Raw genomic sequence first — 15,353 nt, forward strand, 5'->3', positions numbered from 1 at the left:
AAAACTATTCAGTATCATTCTCAACCAATATCTTTCGAACAGTTTTTGATTTTTTAAAATCGATTCAGAATTTAGAGCTAAAACGTGAACAAAATTTTTTTATTTGCTATTTGCAAAGAAACGGCTCAGCCTATAGTCGCACAAAACTGAGAAAAAATAATCCACATCGAAATACATCGATTGGCTTTTAAATTTCTGAAATCGGTTCTGATTCTGAAACATTTTTACCATCACAATAAAAAAAACAATGTATATACTGATATTCATGCCCCGGTACCTCTAGTAATTACTTTTAACGTGATATTTTAAGCAAACATCATTTTTATCAAGAACAAAAAATCGATATGACCGAGCATTATTCATATAACATATGTACATATAAAACCATATGTACAATCCGAATAGCTTCCTAACAATTTAATTATAGAATCGTAAACATAATTGCTTATAAATAACATCAATAACTAGTGGGATGCATGGCATCGTGCCTTAAGGCGAATTGCTGGAACTTCCCGTACCGTAATTAAAAATTTTGGTACGGAACCCAAAAAAATTACACAAAATGTATACACATTATTAATATCTTTACAAAATATCTGATTATTTGATGTACATATGTCCAATTGACATTTTTGACCGCCAAATGGCATTTTTTTACTTATTTTTATTGAGAGTCCATAACAGCTGGACCTGCCTTCCCAAACATTTAATCAGTTCTTCATCTTGTCAATATAAGTAAAATGTTTTTTGAATTACTAAAATCGGACCATTCACTTAAAAACTGAGTTATCGTTTTTGGCAATTTTTGCCCCGTATCTTCGGAACGGCTAGACCTGCCTTCGCGAAAACCTAATCAGCACGTCTCCTTATCAATACGAATCGAATGTTTGAATTATTCAAATCGGTTGATCGGTGTTCCCGAAATCGTCGACAAAAATTTGTATCCGCACACACACACACATACACACACACATACATCAATTTATTCTGAGGTATGCCAAAATATTCAGAAACCTTTGAAACGTAAAGATATATAAAAATTTTCATTTTTTATTTTTTTGCGATTACTATAACTTACTACTATCCTACGGGAAGTTAAAAATAATGAAGTAGCACAAATTTGACTCCTGAGTCTGCCTGAACCATTAGAATCCTATAATAAGATATAAACGTTTTCTAAGAATAAAATATGAAAGGATAATCTAATACATTTATTAACAGTTCTTTGCATTACACACATGTTAACACACACATATATGTTATATTTACAAGAGATGTAAATGTACATGTATGTATGTGCGAATATATATAATACATAAATTTTTAAAATTTCCAACAAATCTTAAATAAAATATATTTATATAGAACTGACATTCGTTCTAAAGTATTTGCATAAGACTTTAATATCACTATCGAATATGCATTTATACATAGCTATTTACTATATGATTAACTACCTAATAATTTGGATACTTATTTTCAGATGTTGAAATATTTTGATAAAGTTTATCCTGAGTGCTAGTAATTATATTCATCTCGTGAAAATAAAATTGATGATAAGGTATAAATGGTTAAACAAACCTAGTTACTCATTCGGATTAAATTTTTTAGAATCAAGACACTCAAATTATGGCGGAGTAGTGGAAATTATAATATGTGAAAAAGTTTTAACCGAATTATCATTAATTTAATAAATCAACATGAAAATATGCTAAATAATTAAATTTTTGATGGAAATGAATATGAAAGCACATCAAGATGGTCATATCCCATTGTTTAACTCTGCATAAGCGTTTTGGATCATCATTTTCACAACTCCGTTTTCTTAACATACATGTATATGTATATAAAATATCTAATTGTAACTTTATTTAAATCATATAATTTTATCCCAACAAAAAAATCGAAATAATCCAAATATGGACTTCTTACACAGTTTGTTCAATATATTGAAAGTTTTACAACTAATATTTTAATGAACAATATATGTAGTCGTGGTTTCAATAAATTATGTTAATAACGTATCAAGTATAAGTATTGGCAGTAATATAGCAAAACGCGACCAAAATTTTTTATACAAAATCCATATTTGGTTTGGTTATTTTTTTGCTGCCTATTATGAGATTTCTATTTTAATCTATGAACAACATTATAGAGACGGCTTACTATAACAAATATTGAATTCAATATAATATAAATATCGAGGCCAATAAAATATTCTATGAAAATATTTATTAAACAAACTATTCGTAATACATCCTATACAGGAACCCATTGTGAGCGAGATGTTAAATTCTTTTAGGTACAAGTGAACATTATCTATAAGTGAAAGTATTCCGTCAGATAGAAATATTTATATAATATAATATATTTACATAGATATTTGTTTATATTTATAAAAAATAAATATTTCATGAAAGATTTTCAAATGCATTTGAACTTTATTTAATACCTGTGAAATTATGTTTGGCATAAGTAGATTCTGACCAATTTTTAACAAAAATGTCCAGTAGATTGGAAAAATATTGAGAAAAAAGTATTGAATAAATATATATGACATTAAATTATTAACTCATATAGAATCACTCCAATCAGTGGTTTAAATTTAATGCATAAATTTTTAAAAAATATTATTCCAAAAATTAAAATGTTAATACAGGAGGCTGATACATTTTACTGCAAAATTTTATCAAACATTTGTTATTATATTAAATAGTTCCTGTTCATATTATAATATCGTAGAGAAAAATTTAATAGTAAGAATAAAGAAAACGGTATCATCCGAAAATTAGCATCAAAAAATCTGAAAATGAGTATTTTTTATGATTTTATTATTCACACAGATTAATCTTTTAGATATTTTTCATATCGTGGTACTTTAGCTAACTAAAAATGTTAACTTATTTTTAAATACTAAAATACTGATAGATACAAATAAATAATTCGTGACTAGTTTACCACATTCAATACATAAATAGGGTAAGGTTGCTTAACTCGTACCTCCTAAGGAAATATGACTGTAATGCTTACTTCAATTAAATTAGAACATAATATTTATATATACTGAATTTCTATTTAGTTGGCTTATGATTAACAATTACTGAAAATTATTTTTTTTATTTTAGAATATGTATTTTTACGTTTTTCAAATACGTGTTTTCGGTACCACGCGCCTAGTCGCCTTAGTCGTACCACTTATATCCTTAGTGGTTCATTATTATTAAGGAACTATATAAAATTCAGTCTGAGATCTGCTTTTCGATAGTTATCAGTTATCAAGTCAAATACAATTATTAAAATAAACACCTAAAAAAAATAATAATCTCAAAATGTAAGGAAATTAGATACTTATAAAATTAGCTATCATTGGTTACACCCGCTTTATGTTTTTCCTTTTGAGCAAAACATTTGAAATATTGTATTTATACATTATTTTTAAAAACTCTATAACATAGGGGGAAATCCCGTAACGCCGGACGGCACCAAGCACCGGACACTCTATTTAACACGTATTATTTAAGAGAGTATAAATCTTTTCATTTCAAAATACAAGTGAAAGGGGCAATTAATTAATTTTACTCTGTATGAGTGCTAACGGCCACTACATACCCCCATTGTTCGTGTTTCCCAGTCGAAGAATAAAAAGCTTATGATAAATGCACCAGCTAAGAGCATCGGTGTGGCTCAGCCAAAAGGGTAGATAAATAGTGACTTTTTTTGCAATATCTAATAATATTTGTCAAAGACACATGTGCAGACATTCCAGAGCGTGGAGATGGCTACATATGTGATCAATGCAGGTTATTTTGAAATGTCCGGTACTAGGTGCCACTGTTTAAAATCATATTTTTTGATAGCAAAGTTTGATTGATAGTATTAATTATTTTTAACAAAGATTGCGGTTTTGTTATTTTAGTTTGAATTCTAACTTTGTTATCTAACATAAATCATAATTTAATAAACATTTCCTAAAATATTTTTTTATTAATTTATATATAACCTTAGGTGTCCGCCACTTGGGAACTTCCCCCTACTATTTTTAAGTCGGTACGTGGAAGAATTGGTAAAGTTGAAATTTAAACTACTGATATAAGTAGCTTATTGTTAGTATATTAATGAAAATTTTTCAAAAAACTTAGTTTTTAATTATTTTTGTTCATAAAGTCGTTCAGCCTTCCAATTTTAAACATTTACTAAGTCAACTAAATAGTTACAGTTAACTATAATAGATGAAATTTATAAAAACCAGACAAATTACAGCCGGGTACGACTTGAGCAACCTTACCCTACTTAAGTTTTTATACAAATTAGGCAAGTTTATGATGTTCAAAGTATTTTTATCAGCCACCTAATAAAGTATTAAATAACATAGATAAAATTATTTAATTTATATTAATTTTGATCAAATGGTCAATATCTCTGGTCATATATATTAAACTTAATGTTGTACTCGTCTTAAGACTATAACACTCAATAGATGATAATTTAATAGAATATATAATATCGTAACAATAGATTAAATTTTATATATTTTAACACATATTGAAGGCATTATTGAATCAACAAAATATATGTACATAACGCATAATAAGTATTTGTGAATAGAACTACAAAAAATATATTCCTATAAATATATTCACTGCCCTATCGTCTTTACTATTAAGTACTCTTCGAACTTTTATTTATTTCTTTGGGAAATTTTAACTTATATGAGATCTGAATTTTGGCGTAAATGATTTCGAAGCAAAAAAAGTGAACAAAGTGATCGACAAATATGGACGGAATGAAATATACATCGCAAAGATGTTATAAAACACAATTATGGCATAAAATGTTGTGGCATTTTTAATAATTTCATTTACATAACTTTTCGAAATACAACAACAATATTTAGTAAATATTGATATTATTGCTATAAAATTCCGTTCACCAATTTGATTGGAGTATTTGCGATAAATTGTTATATATTTGGTGTATACAGTTTTCAGAGATATCTTGGAAATGGCAATTCTAAATGTAGTTAGTCATACTATAATAATACTATGCTGATTTTGTTATAACACTCGGTTAATTTTTGGTTTGAATTTTTTTCAATGTCTAATACTTTACTGTAAAAAGATGTATTATGAAGGTTACGAAACAAATATAATAAAAAACTCTCTTTATATTTTTTTTCATTGCCTATAATATTAAGACTCCAAGAAATGTAAAAGTGCTTTCAAATTTAACTATCCACCAAAACGCTAACATGTGGGGGTGGAAGTGGGATGAACACTTGATTTGGAGAACACATTTCGTGAATTTTATATTTTGGAAGTACGTGTTTAATGATTAATAAATAAACAAATTAATTACTTATATAATGGTATCAAACTGATTGTATAAAAATTAGCTTATCATAAAATTGATACTAATTAGTAAATCTTCAACTAAATGCCCGACCTTTCACCCGTTAGGTGTTTTATTTAAAATTACATGATTTGTAAATTTACAAGTTTATTTGAAGCATAAAATTATGAGTTCACATAATATGTATGCACTATTATATTTTAATATTATATTATGGCAGTATGTAACATATTTTAGTAGGTATTAATCGATTACTTTTGTAAAGATTTAAATATAATTACGTCGATATTAAAATTGCGAATGTAAAATTGTTTTATACTTAATATTATCCGCAATTCTACAAAGCCAAAATTTTTTAATCTTATGTTACTCTAAAATTGAGTACAAGTACTAATACAGCAAACGACTATACAGACTTAAATTGAATGCAGTAACACGAGAAAGAAATTTTGGCTTAAGTAATTATATTTATAAATTTAAAAATAAATATTTTTTCTACGTAGATGAAGTAATAGAGTTTGAAAATAGACCATATTATTTATAGCAAACATTTTCTACTTATCAGACGTTTAATAAATTATTGTTATGTTTTTATTATTATAATGCTCTATTTACAGTAAAATGTAGTCCGCATCAATCACAGATTTTCTCTAGTTCATCCATTGTGGAAGTTAATATGTTTCGGTCAATGTGAATTTAGTCAAATATTTATTTATAGTATACAAAATGATATAAATGAGCCTAGTAATAGATCGTAAAATAAATTTCATGAATTTTAAAAGTTTAATTTAAAATCCATTACGTTACGGCTATAGTCATAAATAAAACACGAGAAAGAAATTTTGGCTTAAGTAATTATATTTATAAATTTAAAAATAAATATTTTTTCTACGTAGATGAAGTAATAGAGTTTGAAAATAGACCATATTATTTATAGCAAACATTTTCTACTTATCAGACGTTTAATAAATTATTGTTATGTTTTTATTATTATAATGCTCTATTTACAGTAAAATGTATTCCGCATCAATCACAGATTTTTCTCTAGTTCATCCATTGTTGAAGTTAATATGTTTCGGTCAATGTGAATTTAGTCAAATATTTATTTATAGTATACAAAATGATATTAATAGAGCCTAGTAATAGATCGTAAAATAAATTTCATGAATTTTTAAAAGTTTAATTTAAAATCCATACGTTACGGCTATAGTCATAAATAAACCCAATGACCTCTCATTTATTTGCGAGGCAAACAGTTGTGCTTCGAAGCCCATTAATAATAAAAGTGTGTGTCGAAAAAATCTGAAAAATTAGTTTAGTATATGTACACCCTCTTAGAATTACTATATTATTCAATAATTTTACCATTATAAATTCAGCTAGTTTACAGATCACTATTTTTGTGCTTTGTGAATTATATTCTATTAATAGGGTAAAGCGGAGCTTAAAAGTCCACGGGTAAAAAGCTCTACCACCAATATTTAAAAAACAAGTAAAGTTAGAAATTTTTTTCACAACAATATTTGAAAGTGTAGGGTAAAAAATGTGTAACCAGTCATTGCCTTAAATCAAAAGTATTTTGTTTCGTTGTTAGTTTTACTTGGTTATGCGCACTGTTATTTAGTTTACGAGACCTTAATATAATATTTAAGTATACATTACTTAATTGCTTTATAAGATGAATTGTTATTTTATAGATAGATTCAACAGGTATTTTTATGTACCCTTTATAAAAGCTTATATGTGGGTGGGGTAAAAAAAACAAACTGATACTTTACCCCGGCAAAAGTGCAAACAACAAGAAAATAGTAAATAAAAAAGTATATTAAGTCAAAAAAAGCTATTTTAAAAGAGATAAATTAAACTAATAGATATTCCAACTCTGCTGATAAATATTTCTGACGAAGTACCAGATCAAATTTATATACAGTGTTATCTATGTAAAAAATGCGCCCATGAAATTTATTGCATTGAGTGAAATTGCATGAAATATTTTGCATTGGTTAAATAATATAGCTAATAATATTAAGATATTGGATCTGTTTGCCCCTTGGCTGTCCCTTTTTACCCAACTTATGTGATAAAAAGGAGCAGATTTTTAATATTAAGATAACAAATTGTGAGCACTATTTACTATGTATTTCTTAATTTATATTTTTTTGTGCATATTTGTGTCTTAATAAATTTTAATATTATTCCACTGAATAAAGGCTACAGTCGAAACGCATAGATTTCAAAAAAAAAAAAATTATTTTGTATTAATGTTACGCCCGATCACATACATAATTTTATATAGCTTATATATTGAAAATGTTGCCCAATTTCATTGAGTATTTTAAGGGCTCATATCTCTACTCTTTCCTGAATTTAATGGTAAGATTCAGATGATGAATTACTTTGAAAAACAAAAAAAAAGTATGTATTGCAAGAGTCTGAAAAAAATTTACTGCAAATATTATTATGGATGAATAGACAAAATTCTGTATAATTCGCTTTTGAAAAAGTTTTTATTTATAAGTACGATATATAACTGTTATTTACACTTTTAATGTCGCTTCATTATCGTTTTATGCATGTGAATCACTTAAAATGTGTAAATTGACTAAGTAGTTAATATTCTTAAATAGTTCGTTACTTCAGAATGGTGTTCTACTCGCACTTAGGGATTATAATATGAAAACTTCCTGAAAGTGAGTTAGTTAACTACTATATAAATTTAAATTGACTTATACTATTTATGCGTATTAGTCATATGTCTTCATGCCGTCGAATTATTTTCATATACAAATGTGTAATATCTACCTGTATTGTTTATTCCTTCGTTTATATTTGACATATTTATTGATCGTTAATATCATACAAGCGATCACAGTAATAATGGTCTACGAGTATTTATAAAATATTGCTATATTTTAATTATTTATGAATTATTTAATTTATAAATGTTTTTCTATTATATCTAACTATTACAGTTTCGTGAATTTTATGTGATGATAAATTTTATACAGTTTTTTATATGTACTATATGAGCGTTTATTTTGATATTATGTATGAATGTACAAATAAAATATATATATTTAATCCGGTGGTATTTCGATTATTTGTAACGATTATAATATAATATCGCGTATTTACTTACGATTAATTAAATTTTTACATTCATTATAAGTAATTTTTAACTATTTTCACTACTTTTAGATTATAGGAAATAATTGTATTCAGATATCTATTTACATATAAATGAATTATCACAATTCGTGCCAATTATGGGCCTTGGTTCAGTATAGATACTATTTAGACGCCCTTATATTAAATTTCGTTATTCAGATTGTTCTTATGAGAATCAACGGTAGGATGCGTCGGACCCGTTCAAAGAATGTTCGTTCCCATTCGAAACACGACCATTATGTGTATCAATTTATTTTTACCAAATATCATATCCCGATTCTGAGACAACTCAGATATAAAAGATACTCTTCAAGATGCATTTTTAGTATTTTAATAAATGAGGCATAAATTAAGGCATGTCGAAGTGCTCGAATATTTCAGTCGCATTTCTGCTTTTGCTTTCCATATCTCAAACGGTATTCATTATTTGTAAGAATACAGTGCAAATAGATGTTTTTTATATAAATAATTAATTACACGTGTTATTAATCAGTTAAATTCTAAATGTGCATAGATTTAGTCGGAGAGTTAAGCTTTCCTACTGTCAGCATTAAACTTCACTACTGATAAAGACGATGTCGTATTTCAAGAATGAGAAAGCAGCACGACACATTTCAGTGATTATATTTAACATTGCTTATAAAACCGTTACTCTGTACACTTTATAGACTTGCAATATCGTGACGTGCCAGAGCTCAGGTATTTGCAAAATGTAGTTACATTTTGACTAATATTTTTTAAAATCTATTAACGTCGAATAGAACCTAAAGTTATCTATTTTTAAGGCGGTTTAATGTCTTCTTTGTCTTTCAAGGCGTTCAGAAGATGGCGACGCAACTCGAAGTCGGAACTCTCCAGAAGTACAACTAAATCGGTACGGGATAATTTAAATAGCGGCGATTGTCCAACGACAGTGCGCGAGAGCGTGAATTCGTTGCACATCTGAACTTGCCTGTCGCTCCCAGCATGGGACAATGGGGGCACGTGTTGCACAGTACGACGATTTTGCCTCGCAGGCTTCGTCGCAGGAGCTTCCAGGCTTCGAGTTCGCTGCTCATGGCCGTTGCCATTACCGCCTCGTGTCGAACGCTTACCTGTCTGAGATCGCGGGGCACTCGATGATTCGGATCGGTTGCGCCTATGCGAAGATGCGGAACTCTGGCTTGAAGCGCGAGGTGCTGCTTGCGGTATCATGTGATGCAGATCTCGGCAACTTCTAGAATCTCTACAATCTCTTAAATCACGATATTCCCTAGATTCTCTGCACTCTCTCATTTTTTGGCATTCTCTTGGATCTCTGCACTCCCTAGATTCTCGTTGCTCTCTGGATTCTCTAAACTCTCTGGCTTCTCTGGGCTCTCTGAATTTATTACTTTCTCTGCTATCTCTTGATTCTCTGGCTTCTCTGATTTCTTTAACTTCTCTCGGTTCTCTAAATTCCTTTGGTTCCCTCATTTCTCTGGGTTCCCTGATTTCTCTAAAATCTCTTGGTATCACCGGTTCTTTCATATCTCTATGATCTCTTATTTCTTTTGATTCTCTAAATTCTCTCGCTTCTCTAATCTCTTTTGATTCCCTAGGTTCTCTGATTTCACGAGATTCTCTGGTATCTTTGTGTTCCTTAATGTCCCTTGATTCTTTGAATTCTTTCGCTTCTCTCAGTTCTCTTGGTTCTCTAATTTCTTTTGGTTTTGGAGGTTCTCTCATTTCTGAACATTCTCTTACATCTTTGTGATCCCTAAGTTCTCTTGGCTCTCGAACTTTCGGGATTTCTTTAGATTCGATATGATCCCTAAGTTCTCGACCTTCTCTTCTCTCTCTGGTTTCCCTAGATTCTTTATATTCTTTTGCTTCTCTGGGTTCTCTGACTTCTCGGTAATCTCTTGCTTCTTTTGGTGGACGATGTTCTGGTACAGGTGGTTTTCCACTGACGACCGCCTTATATAGATCTTCAGTTAAAGCCGGCCTCTGAGGCAAAGGCCTTGAACTTCGACAAGATCTCTCTGGATAAATGATGCGTGCTTTACATTTGGGCACAGTTTCCATTTTATTTGATACTGGATAGTTATTGTTCAATGATATCTTACTATTGAAATCTGGCGGACTGGTGTTGAGGTCCTCTTCGCGACTCAAGCGTCTACCAATGGTGTCCATTCGGGAACTTATACTTTCGGAACTAAATCTGCGCACATTTAGTGTTGCAGTGCTCAAAGTTGCTGATTTGTTTTGAATATCGGCATACTGTATATCATTAGATATTGTAGATATTACAGGTACCTGTGGCACCGGTTTTCTCAATCCGGGAGGCTTTGGCGGGAGAGCAGGTTTAAATGTAGATGGAGTATCATGATAAGTAGTAGTTATTCGTGGTGTTGTCAAAGTCATCGGAACCTGAATAAAAGGTAAAGAGGGCGAACGCGATTTCTTTGTAGGTAAAGTTTGGCTTGCAGGTGGTAATGCAGGCGGACTAAATGTTTGTAAAGGCTCTTTTCTCTCTGCTTGTTGAACTCTGCAAAAATTTTAAAGATATTTGAATAAGTATTACAATTATAATTTTAGTTCTTACTAATTTTATTTTAAAATTAATAAAGTGGAAAATACCGTCTGATTTCTTGTATCATTTCAAAAAATTGCGCCTTGCTCTTTCTTCGTCTCCTCTGTTCGTGTTCCTTCTGAAACAATTAAACCGTGAACGCAAGGTGATCAAGATAAAATCACTAGTATATTAGCCTTTGAAGAAATGTATCAAATAAAAAAAATTAAAAGCAGCAACGCACCCTTTTAACGCTTTTCTGAAACAAGCTGGTAATCTGGCCTTGTTTTAAAGTGTTTACCAATTCTCTGGCAGCGTGATGTGGTGACACTAACTCTACACAATTGATGAAGCGATATAATTTCTGGAAATAAAATTAAATATTAACATAAACATACTGAAACAAATAATTCAGATACTTTATCGAATTTATTTGAATCGAAGCAGTTGACGCAATAATTTACCTGACTGAAAAACATTATATTTCGGCTTTTCCAAATGCTATCTCTAGGTTTCCTTCTTAAAATAGGTAGACTATATTTATAAAACAAATGTTCAAATATCAGGATTAATATTCCCAAGAACATTCCCAGACCGAGTAACAAAAAAACGCCTGACACAGCTTCCACCCCTTCAATATAAAACATTAGATTAAAATATAATTAGTGATCAAAAAATCAACTTAGAAATACATGTTTGAATCTCTTACCCAAAGGTCTTGGTTGTGTAATGATGTCATTATCTAATTTAAAACAAGGTAAATCGCCAAACCACTTATGATGTAAAATATCCAAAAACCCATTGCTAGAATATGTAGATATTATAGATGATAAACTGTCCTTGAGGGGAAAACCTTTCACCATACCTATAGAAAATTATATGTAATATCATATTATTATGTTATATGTTATAAATGCGTAGTAATATATGTTATTATATTTTATTTTTACCTATAGCGTATGTATCGTGATCCATGAGTGTATCGCCAATTTTCTTGAGAGTGCAACCATTGTCCGTGCCTCGGTAATAATCTAAAATCGGCGTATCAGCAACCAGTATATCCAGGGATCCATTCCTAAATAATGATAAAACTATAATAAGACAAAAAATCATAATATTGATATGAATTAATATAATAAATCTTACCGTAGTTTATCAATACCCTGACCAACATCTTGCAGCGAGTATTTCCGTAAATGATCCCACAACTGGTGACTATTTTCGCGGATGTATGATTCAGCCGCGGATGCCCGTGGTACACCAACGCGATGTGCTAACATCTACAAATTTATATTTTATAAATTTATCATAATTATATTATTATATATGTTATAATTTTACTCACGTCGCTATCTTTGTGATCATTATTTGAATTTTGAAAAAATAATCCCGCAATCAGCGCTGCAATGTTAGCAGTGTAACTGGCCACAAAGATTACAGAAAATCCACCCCATACGTTGATCAAAAATTTATTTGGCCAAGATTTTGGTGCTTTGAATGCTACAAGATGACCGCATAATAAGCCCCACATGACCCAAAGCGCTGACGATATACTGAAGTTTTTTGTTCGTTGTCTGCCCCAAGGGTTGAGTCCAAATGGGGAAAGCCATTCATAAACAGCTACCGATATTGCCGTAATATTGAGCGATATAAAAATTGCAACCCATAGCTCAAAGCTGAATGGCAGCAGAAATGCCAATAAGGGAATCTCGCTATTAGATTTCGTTGTTGTAAGTAAAGATACACTCGTATAATAGTAAGGTGTTGTAAAGTCTATGGCTGAACTTCTGCTAGCTGTCACACTTAATGGTGCCACCGTAAAATGCGCTTCGCCGGTGACAAGTGCCTGCATTATTCCTGACCAGTTAGCTATTGGCATTGTAGGTTGTTCGATAAATACCTCAGCGTTTCGGAATCGTTCCCTTTTAAAGTACTTTCCGTTTTGAAGAAGATGATGCCCGTTATTCTTTAATAAAAAAAACATTGAAAATAAATGAATAGTTTAATGTTGAATGCATCATACATTTTTATGAAGTTATTGTTGAACAGATTTTGTTACTAACTTTATTCATTATTAATAATTTCGATATTTATACAAAATTTTACTAAGTAGTTAGCATACTAATTTTTGTTACTATATAACACCTCAAGATCCAACAATAACTGCAACCAAAGTATGATGCAATTATGACAAAATCTTACCGTTTGAAAATATACGCCATTACGAATCTCGAAGGGATTTCTGAATGCATCCATATACTGCGGAGTACGAGAACCAAATAAACCATCATTGACCAAATACAAATGATAACCAAAATTCAGATCAGTCGACATTTGCTGTAAAAGATCAACGGAGTAGCCGTAACAGCACAATGTACTGTAATTTGCAGTGTTTAAAGTGGTTTTATCTTCAGCCTGTAATTCAATTTCGTGCAGAATTGCATCTAGTTGACTTTTCTTAGTCGATCGTATTTGGTAGCATGGTACACCTCGTATGCATTCTCCATCGCTCACTGCACTGCGCATAACAAAAGGCGGAGCAATAGCAGTAACTATTTTAAATTTGTTTAATTTATTTTTTGGTCTATGCAAATCGCTTATTATTACATCTCCGCCTGGCCAAATAACTGTGTTCAATTTTACATCACGTCCTCTGATTGATCCAACACGGCGCCAACGTCTTATAGAGTAGGAATCGTTTATCAAATTTAATATATCAAAATTAGAAACTAATAACTTGTCAGGATAAATAAAGTTGTGATGTGATATGCCGCCCAGAACAGATATGGTTGTTGATTTTAGCTCTCTGAAAGCATAATAGAAACAATACTAACAACTCAGAATTTGATTTTAATTCATTTTATTTTCATAAAACATACCTCACAAATAATCTTGAAAAATGATCTCTGTCTGCTCCAAATATAGCACCGTTATCCCGGTCCCAGCATCCACCTGCACCGATTTCACCTAATCTTGAATACTCCACTCCGTGTCTTTTCAGAAAATTTTCGTATTTTCTGACAGCGCTTCTAAGACTGTTTACGAATGCTTTTAAACCACTACGTACAAAATATTTATCTAGATCAACTTTGACAGGCCTTAGAGTCAATAATCCTACATCAAAATTATTCCAATCTACTACAACTGTGTTGTTATCATCGTGTTTGAGAACGTGCTGCCAAAAACCGGCAGAGCCTTGGCTCCATTTTTTCTCCTTGTTCGAACTGGTGACAGCCTCTGGATCGGTGTGCACATCTAGAGTAAAGTTCTGAGACAATTCACGTTTATGTTTCTTATGATCATTATTGTCATTTCCGTTCAAGTCGTATTCAAGATCAACACGAGCATCGGTCATGGTTCGCTTAGTATCAACCCAGATCCAGATAAAGTGCCCTGCATAATACAAACATGGAGATAAATTCATGTGCATAGCTTGAGAAATGAAAATAAATAAAGTATATTTTCTATGTACCTGAAGTTAATTTCAAACGTCTAGCTTCTCTCATTACGACTACCGCCGTAGGATAGTCGCATAGCAATACGGCGACTCCGCGTGTTGCAAGTGACATTTCTACAAGTTGCCGGAATATCCCTTCGATGTGAGTATGCAGCAGAACAATGTGGGGCGTCAAAGGTGTCGCCTCGAGCACGGCGCGTTCCGGAGCGCCCTGGCTCAGTAGAATATGGGCCGCGCTGTCCGCCAACACGGTGAAGTGGTGCCAGTGTACCTGTAAAAAAAAATTAATAAAATTATCTTCCTAAAGTTAATAAATATTATTATTTTGAGCGTTTTAACTCGATTGTATTTATTTCTGTTATTGTAGTATTTATTTTAAATATGAAATACTTTAATATGTCTACTAAATCGATTAGTTTTCTCATCAAAAGTAAACAAAAAATTTGCAAAAAATTTGATATATAAAGTATGAATACATTTCACACATGCAATTATTAACAAGTATTATGCATAGGGTAGAGCGGGGCACAAAGGTCCAATTCGACTTTGAGCAATTATATTGTGAAAACAAACCAATTATATCGCAACAAATAACACATATCAAGCAAACAACAATCTATGTTCAGTAAAACTCCCAGCTACTTTATTATTGTAAAAATGTGTTTTTATGCTGCTTTTCAAAAATTTGTAATCTGGTCCTTTTTACCCCATAGACGGGGTAAGTTGGGACGGCCAGGGGCCTTAACAGATCCAATATCAAAGAGATTTTACGAAATATTATCAACATTATTCAACCAATGCAAAGTATAAATTTCATGGGTACATTTTTTTAAGACAATACTGTTT

General features: G+C 30.8%; 1 pseudogene; it reads right to left on the bottom strand.

Moving 5' to 3' along the window:
* Positions 1-9,297: 9,297 nt before the first annotated feature.
* Positions 9,298-14,034, bottom strand: LOC113377356 (annotated as a pseudogene).
* Positions 14,035-15,353: the final 1,319 nt, after the last annotated feature.

Source organism: Ctenocephalides felis, unplaced genomic scaffold (assembly GCF_003426905.1).
Source record: "Ctenocephalides felis isolate EL2017-DRISC unplaced genomic scaffold, ASM342690v1 CF-g0.4_SCAFFOLD_01886, whole genome shotgun sequence".
Lineage (NCBI taxonomy): Eukaryota > Metazoa > Arthropoda > Insecta > Siphonaptera > Pulicidae > Ctenocephalides > Ctenocephalides felis.